The 5,816-nt window shown below is 44.4% G+C and overlaps 1 long non-coding RNA gene across 1 annotated transcript; it reads right to left on the reverse strand.

The window, feature by feature from the left end:
- Positions 1–3,505: 3,505 nt before the first annotated feature.
- Positions 3,506–4,730, reverse strand: LOC128627398 (uncharacterized). The gene is made up of 3 exons (XR_008391589.1): positions 4,438–4,730; positions 4,000–4,182; positions 3,506–3,733 (listed from the first exon to the last, which is right to left on the reverse strand). It is a non-coding gene; the product is annotated as an uncharacterized LOC128627398 (long non-coding RNA).
- Between the last annotated feature and the right edge of the window lie 1,086 nt (positions 4,731–5,816).

Genomic DNA, 5,816 nt, shown 5'->3' on the forward strand with positions numbered 1-5,816 from the left:
TATAAAAAATTACAGTTGACATTCAATTGTATTTTATATTAGTTTTAAGCCATTTGTTTTTTATTATTTTAATTTTAAAAATATTTTTATTTATTTATCTTTTAAAGGGAAAGGAGAGAGGGAGAGAAATATCAATGTATTGTTGCCTCTCATGTGTCCCCCACTGGGAACTGGCCTGCAATCCAGGCATGTGCCCTGACTGGGAATTGAACCTCCATCCTTTGGTTCACAGGCCCATGCTCAATCCACTGAGCTGCTACCCCAGCCAGGGCAAGCCATTTGTTTTTTAACTTATGGTGATCTTTTTTTGCTACACAGAATTGAAATTTGTTTTACATAATTGAGTTTATCAATTTTCAAATGGCTTCTGGATTTTGAGTCCTCATCAAGCAGAATGCTGGCTTTTGGGATAATATCGATATATTTTATCATGTTAAAGAAGTACTCATCTCTTCATAATTTTGAGTGCTTTTTATAAGACTGTTGACACCATAAGCACTTTAATAATCCCCAACCACAATAAAATTATTCTTTTGACCTATTTGTCCTCCTAACCTGCAATCTCTTGCTGAAGTCTCCCATTGGTGTGAGCTAGCTAGAAGGCAGAGAAGAAGGGAGTCCTCAGGATCAGCTTCCAGAGTGCAGAGCGGGACAGAGAAGGGCAGAGGACAGGTCTGGAAGAGCAGACCTGGTACATCCAAGGCAGAAGACAATGGCAGATGACAAAACAGCCTTTCTCTTCATTAGTTGAAAACAAAAAGATTATTATAGGTGGCATAAGTAATTTTCTTGAAGCTAGTAGTATCACCTTTGCTTATAAAAAAAAGATAAAAAGTGAAAAAAATGCCTTGGCTGGGGACTCTGTTGGTTGGAACATTGTCCTGTACACCAGAAGGTTGCAGGTTGTCCCTGGTCAGGGCACATACCTAAGTGGAAGGTTTGATCCCCGGTCAGGGTATGTATGGGAGGCAACCAATCAATGTTTCTCACATTGATGTTTCTCTCTCTCTCTCTCTCTCCCCAACTCCCCTGCCCCATCTCTCCTCTCTCTCTAAAATCAGTAAACGTATCCTTAGGTCAAGACTTTTTTTTCAAGTGAAAAAAAGTGTGGGGCCTCAGTCTTAGGAATTTTTACACGCAAAGCTGCTGGTACTAACCTTTTCTACGTGTAATGCTAGTGGGCCCATGGATTGCATTTCCTGGTCAGAATTGAGCTTCTTGAATGTAGTTTACCCCTGTATCTAGTACCTTATTTTTAAAAAATTGCCACTGCTTCCTCAGATCTAAAAATAATGTTCCAGTGTGATGGATATCAGACGGGTCAGTTGTCAGCACCGGAACCAGACACTGAGTCGTTGGGGAAGGATCCAGCAGAACACGCCCTCGTTACTGGCACCTGGGCCAGTCTCCAGGGCTGTCCTGTTTGGGCCCACCTCAGATGCCCCACACCTCAGCAGGCCTGGCTCTGAGGACGGAGATTTCACGTGACTGTACCACGATACCCTCTTGGACAGGCAGGCTCCCCTCTGCCAAACATTCGGAAGCTGTTCCGAACTGCTCAGCAGCACTATCCTTCTACCGCACAGGCGGTGTGCTTGGGAGACATTTTACTAATGGGGTTGCCAGACAAAATACAGGACACACAGTTAAACCTGGATTTTGGATAAGCACTGCATAATTTTTTATATTATTATTTCATAAATATTGCAAGGGGCATCCTTAATACCAAAAAATTATTCATTGTTTAAGTGAAATTCAAATTCAACTGGTCATCCTCTATTTTTCTTTGCTAAATGTGGTAGCCCTCCTTATAGGGCTCTGCCCAGAACAATCCATCACTGTGCCTCCTGCCCCTCCCCCAATTTCAAAATCCCTCCACTGGAGTTAGGTTTGTTCAAGTGTTAAGACAACCTAGCAGGAGTGTCACCTAGCCAGGTCACAGTTAAGCTTCATTTATCTAATCAGTAAATTGATTTGGGCCCTAAGAAGAGCATTTCAGTGGTGTTTGAAAACAGGGGCGGATCATGAAAAATTTAAATTCTAGCAGGTGTGCGTGTGTAGGCAGAGGGGAATCTTGTACTATCTGGCAGTTCTATTCCATCCCCTCTTCCCCCTTTCCTTCCCTTCCTTTTCAGCAGGTACTCATCCCCAGGAGCAGAGTGTGAACTAGAGGCTGCGTCTCAGCAGAAGAGAAAGCAGAAGGCCTAGTAGAGGAAACAACTGCCAAGCAACCAAGGGCTGGGGGCAGAATAATCCAAGAGGAGAAATAAAACCAAGACATATTTACAAATTAGGTGCTTGACATTTAAGTAAAAAAGCCCAAAGTTAGCCAATAATGACTGCCTATTGCAAGAGTCAAAACCTCTAAATGACACAACTTCTGAAAAAGGAAGTGATTAGCACGCGGCATCCTGCTGACCCTTCTCCCTGCCTGACTACTTCTCTTTGCAACCATAGGGAGCAGAGACAAGCTGCAGCAGCCCTTCCTTGAAGGCTCTGAGCCACATGCTGTGGCTGACACAGTGGCCCTGTCTCAGTGAAATGAATACACCAGACCACAGACTTACTTCCTGAAACTGACTGCATCTAACCAACTTTCCCAAATGCTGTGGCCCAAGAGTCTGAGTTCCGCCAGTCATGAGGCAGGCAAAGCTTTACATCACGTAGCTTCCGCGTGGCGTGCAGTTCATGCCTGGAGACTGACCGATCAGGGGAGCCAGGTGTGGTTAAACTGTGAGGTGTAAATTTGTGTTTGCTGTCATTTCCCCGCCTAGAGTTTTGTCCACCCTGTGAAGGGAAACAGAAGAGTTTGGGGCTTCCATCAAGCAAGTGGCCAACTCACCCTGGTTTGTCCAGGACTTTCCCAGTTTTGGCCCTGAAAGTCCACACCCAGGAGCTACTCTGTCCTAGGCAAACTGAGGTGACTGGTCGACCTAAAATTAAGACGCCAAGGCTGTGGCACCCGAATATCAGTTTCCTCTGCTGCACAACACTGGGATTGGCCAATACAGCTCCCCGCGTTGCTGCTGCATCTAACAGTCCATGCTTTATCGGCCTCATGCTCCTGCGCTTACCCATCAGCTCCCAGATAAAATTCACTTGATCCAAGTCCTGAGCTCACTTAACCTGATGATAAACAAATCCTTGGTGTGCTAACAGGAAAGGTTGATAGGGTTCACAGAGGAATTTTAACGATGGCTCTGGGAGGAAGGCATGTGGCCATAGCTGAGTGGCTCTAATGGGGAGAGTTTGGCTGGGGAGCTGGTGTATATGGCTCTGTGCCAGCCTGGGGGGAAGATATTTCTGGGCAAAGGGGTTCTGCGACAGCCAGCCTGAGAAAGCGGGTGTGATGGGCTGGCTTCAGCACGGCAGTCTTGTCTGACTGAAAGCCAATTTTCACACTATGACATGAATAAAGTTAGTAGTGAAACCATAGGCCATGGAAAAAAAGGAAGTAGTCTGCTGATAGCATTGTTTATTTATTTCAAATGCATTTGCTCCAAGTTCTGGTCTGTCGTCTGAAGATACAGATGCACAGTTATCATTCTGGGATAGTTGAGAGTTCAAACTGTGGAATCAGCACCTACGAACTCTGTGATATTGGGCAAGTATTAGGTGGAATCACATGCACTTACTGATATTAGACCTTTTTTGATCTGCAAAAGCAGGAATGTCTCATGGTTAAGCTTGATAACTTACTCTCTCTTTTTCCTGAAATGCAGATCGGCACCAACTGTGGGAGGACAGAGAGAAGACAGTGAAGACCGGTGTCTCCCCGCCAACAACCCCTGCTCAGTGGTGTCCATTATATCATTGCTGTCTCCTCTGCAACCGTAGGCAAAGGAGCACACAGGGCCCAGAGACTCTGTCATCGAAACATGGGAGGCCAGACTGTTTCCGGAGTTTGGGGCACCGACAAACCAAGGCAGATTGGTCATCTTAGCTGAATGTAGAACTTCCTTTTAATACAGGGTTAGGAAAGGAGAATAAGGTACATACCACCGATTTTTCAGGTTGTTCTGAGAAGTGAAGATTTTGTGTTTCCTCCCAGTACAGAATAATCCATTCCAAAGCATAGCAGAGGGCTTTTATGATGGAGTTGTGCTCCAACAAAACTGGGCCCCATCGTTAGCCGTACACCTGTGTTTGCAGCGACCACACACTTCGGCTGTCTTATTCAATCTAATTACGTAGACACACACACACACACATCGAGAAGCACATACAGAACAAATTAGATAACCTCATTATGATAGAGTACAAAAAAGTTACACTGGATTTCTTCTCTCAATAATGAACAGGAAGCAATAAAAAGAGAAGAAATATAAAACATTTTTGCTTTGCGGTATTATCACAATAATTCAATAAAATTTATTAACTTAAGCAAATGCACTTAGCTTTTTATATCTCAAGGAATCTAGGAAATAGCTTTCTTACAAATAATGAGGAAGTGCATCTTTAAGTCTCTTCATTTGTTTCTTCCTTATAACACTCCTGGGCCTTGTCTGTTCTTCCCCAGTTCATTTCCTTGGTGCAAAAGCAATCTGTTCACAGCAGAGCTCGGAACACTGCAATCCTTAGGTCAAATGATAGGTGGGGGAGTCTTCGGGCTCCAAGGCCAGTGTGCCCCTACTGTGCAGACAGTAGGGCATAATGTCAGAAAGCTAAGGAAGAAAACAGAAGAGAAGAAAGGAGAAAAGGAAACAACCTTGAAACTGGCTTGGTTCAGATTCTCTCTCAAGCTGGCCTCTTTCAAATGTGAGAAAGTTCAGCTCTCAACGTGTATTAACAAAAGGTGTTTACAACAGAAATGCCTGGTTGTGCCTAATAATGGCTTTGCTCTTTGAATTAATTCCTTCCTGGTGACAAAGGCTGAGCTCACAAACTACTGGGTATGGCTAGGCAGGGCATTTTTGTTTGGCTTGGCTCTCTTAAATGAGTAGAAAAGGCTTGGTTAGGCACCTGGTATTTTGTGGCCGGTAATTATACTACGATTGTTACTGTGCATTACCGAAACTTCATATTTTGACCCAAAGCCAACTACACTCTTTAAAACAAATGTCTTTAAAGATCAGTGTGCTTGGAAATGATTTTAAAATTACTTTGCAATTGACTGTGGGAACAGGGGTGGGGGGGCTGGGGAGAGCAATGCTGGAAATTGGGACCACTGTAATACAACAAGAACAAAAAAATAAAACTCCCTTTGCAAATGGGATTTGGTACAAGTCAGATTTTTGTAAGCGTAGTTTGCTTTAATGCACCAACTCTTCGCCTGTCATTTGATCTGAGTTCCTTCAGCTCTTACAAGCAGTATGTGATCTCCCCACCCAAGCTGTCTTAATGCTCCCTTTTCTCTTCATCGCTGTGGCTGTGCAACAACGTGTCCCCCTGAAACAGATTTACTCTGGGGTGGGGGTGCCCATAACTGAGGTGGGGGAAGCGATAAACACTTAAAACACCCAAAGAAACAAATCCCCTTTTTCGTACTTGGAAGACAAGTACATCATCTATGGTCAGACCTTCACAGCTGTGGGTCTTCCTCTGAGAAGACCAGGTCCCCAGTTCTTCAGTGAGAACTTCATCACCAAGATTGTAAGATGAAGCCGCTGGGGGTGGAGCCATAGAGCGTGAGGTGGGGGAGGGGAAATCGTACCTTTAAATACCCCAAGGGCAGGCGGAGCCTTCATCTACTAGTTCCCAAAGGTAAAAACTCCCATCAGTGCCTCTTCCCCTCACTGTTAGTTTCAGGAAAAGGACAGACTTCACCTCACAAGGACCTGAGGAGTTAAATGGGATGGATACACATGTGATGGAGA

Source organism: Artibeus jamaicensis, unplaced genomic scaffold (genome assembly GCF_021234435.1).
Source record: "Artibeus jamaicensis isolate MK-2021 breed Jamaican fruit bat unplaced genomic scaffold, CSHL_Jam_final contig_391, whole genome shotgun sequence".
NCBI lineage: Eukaryota > Metazoa > Chordata > Mammalia > Chiroptera > Phyllostomidae > Artibeus > Artibeus jamaicensis.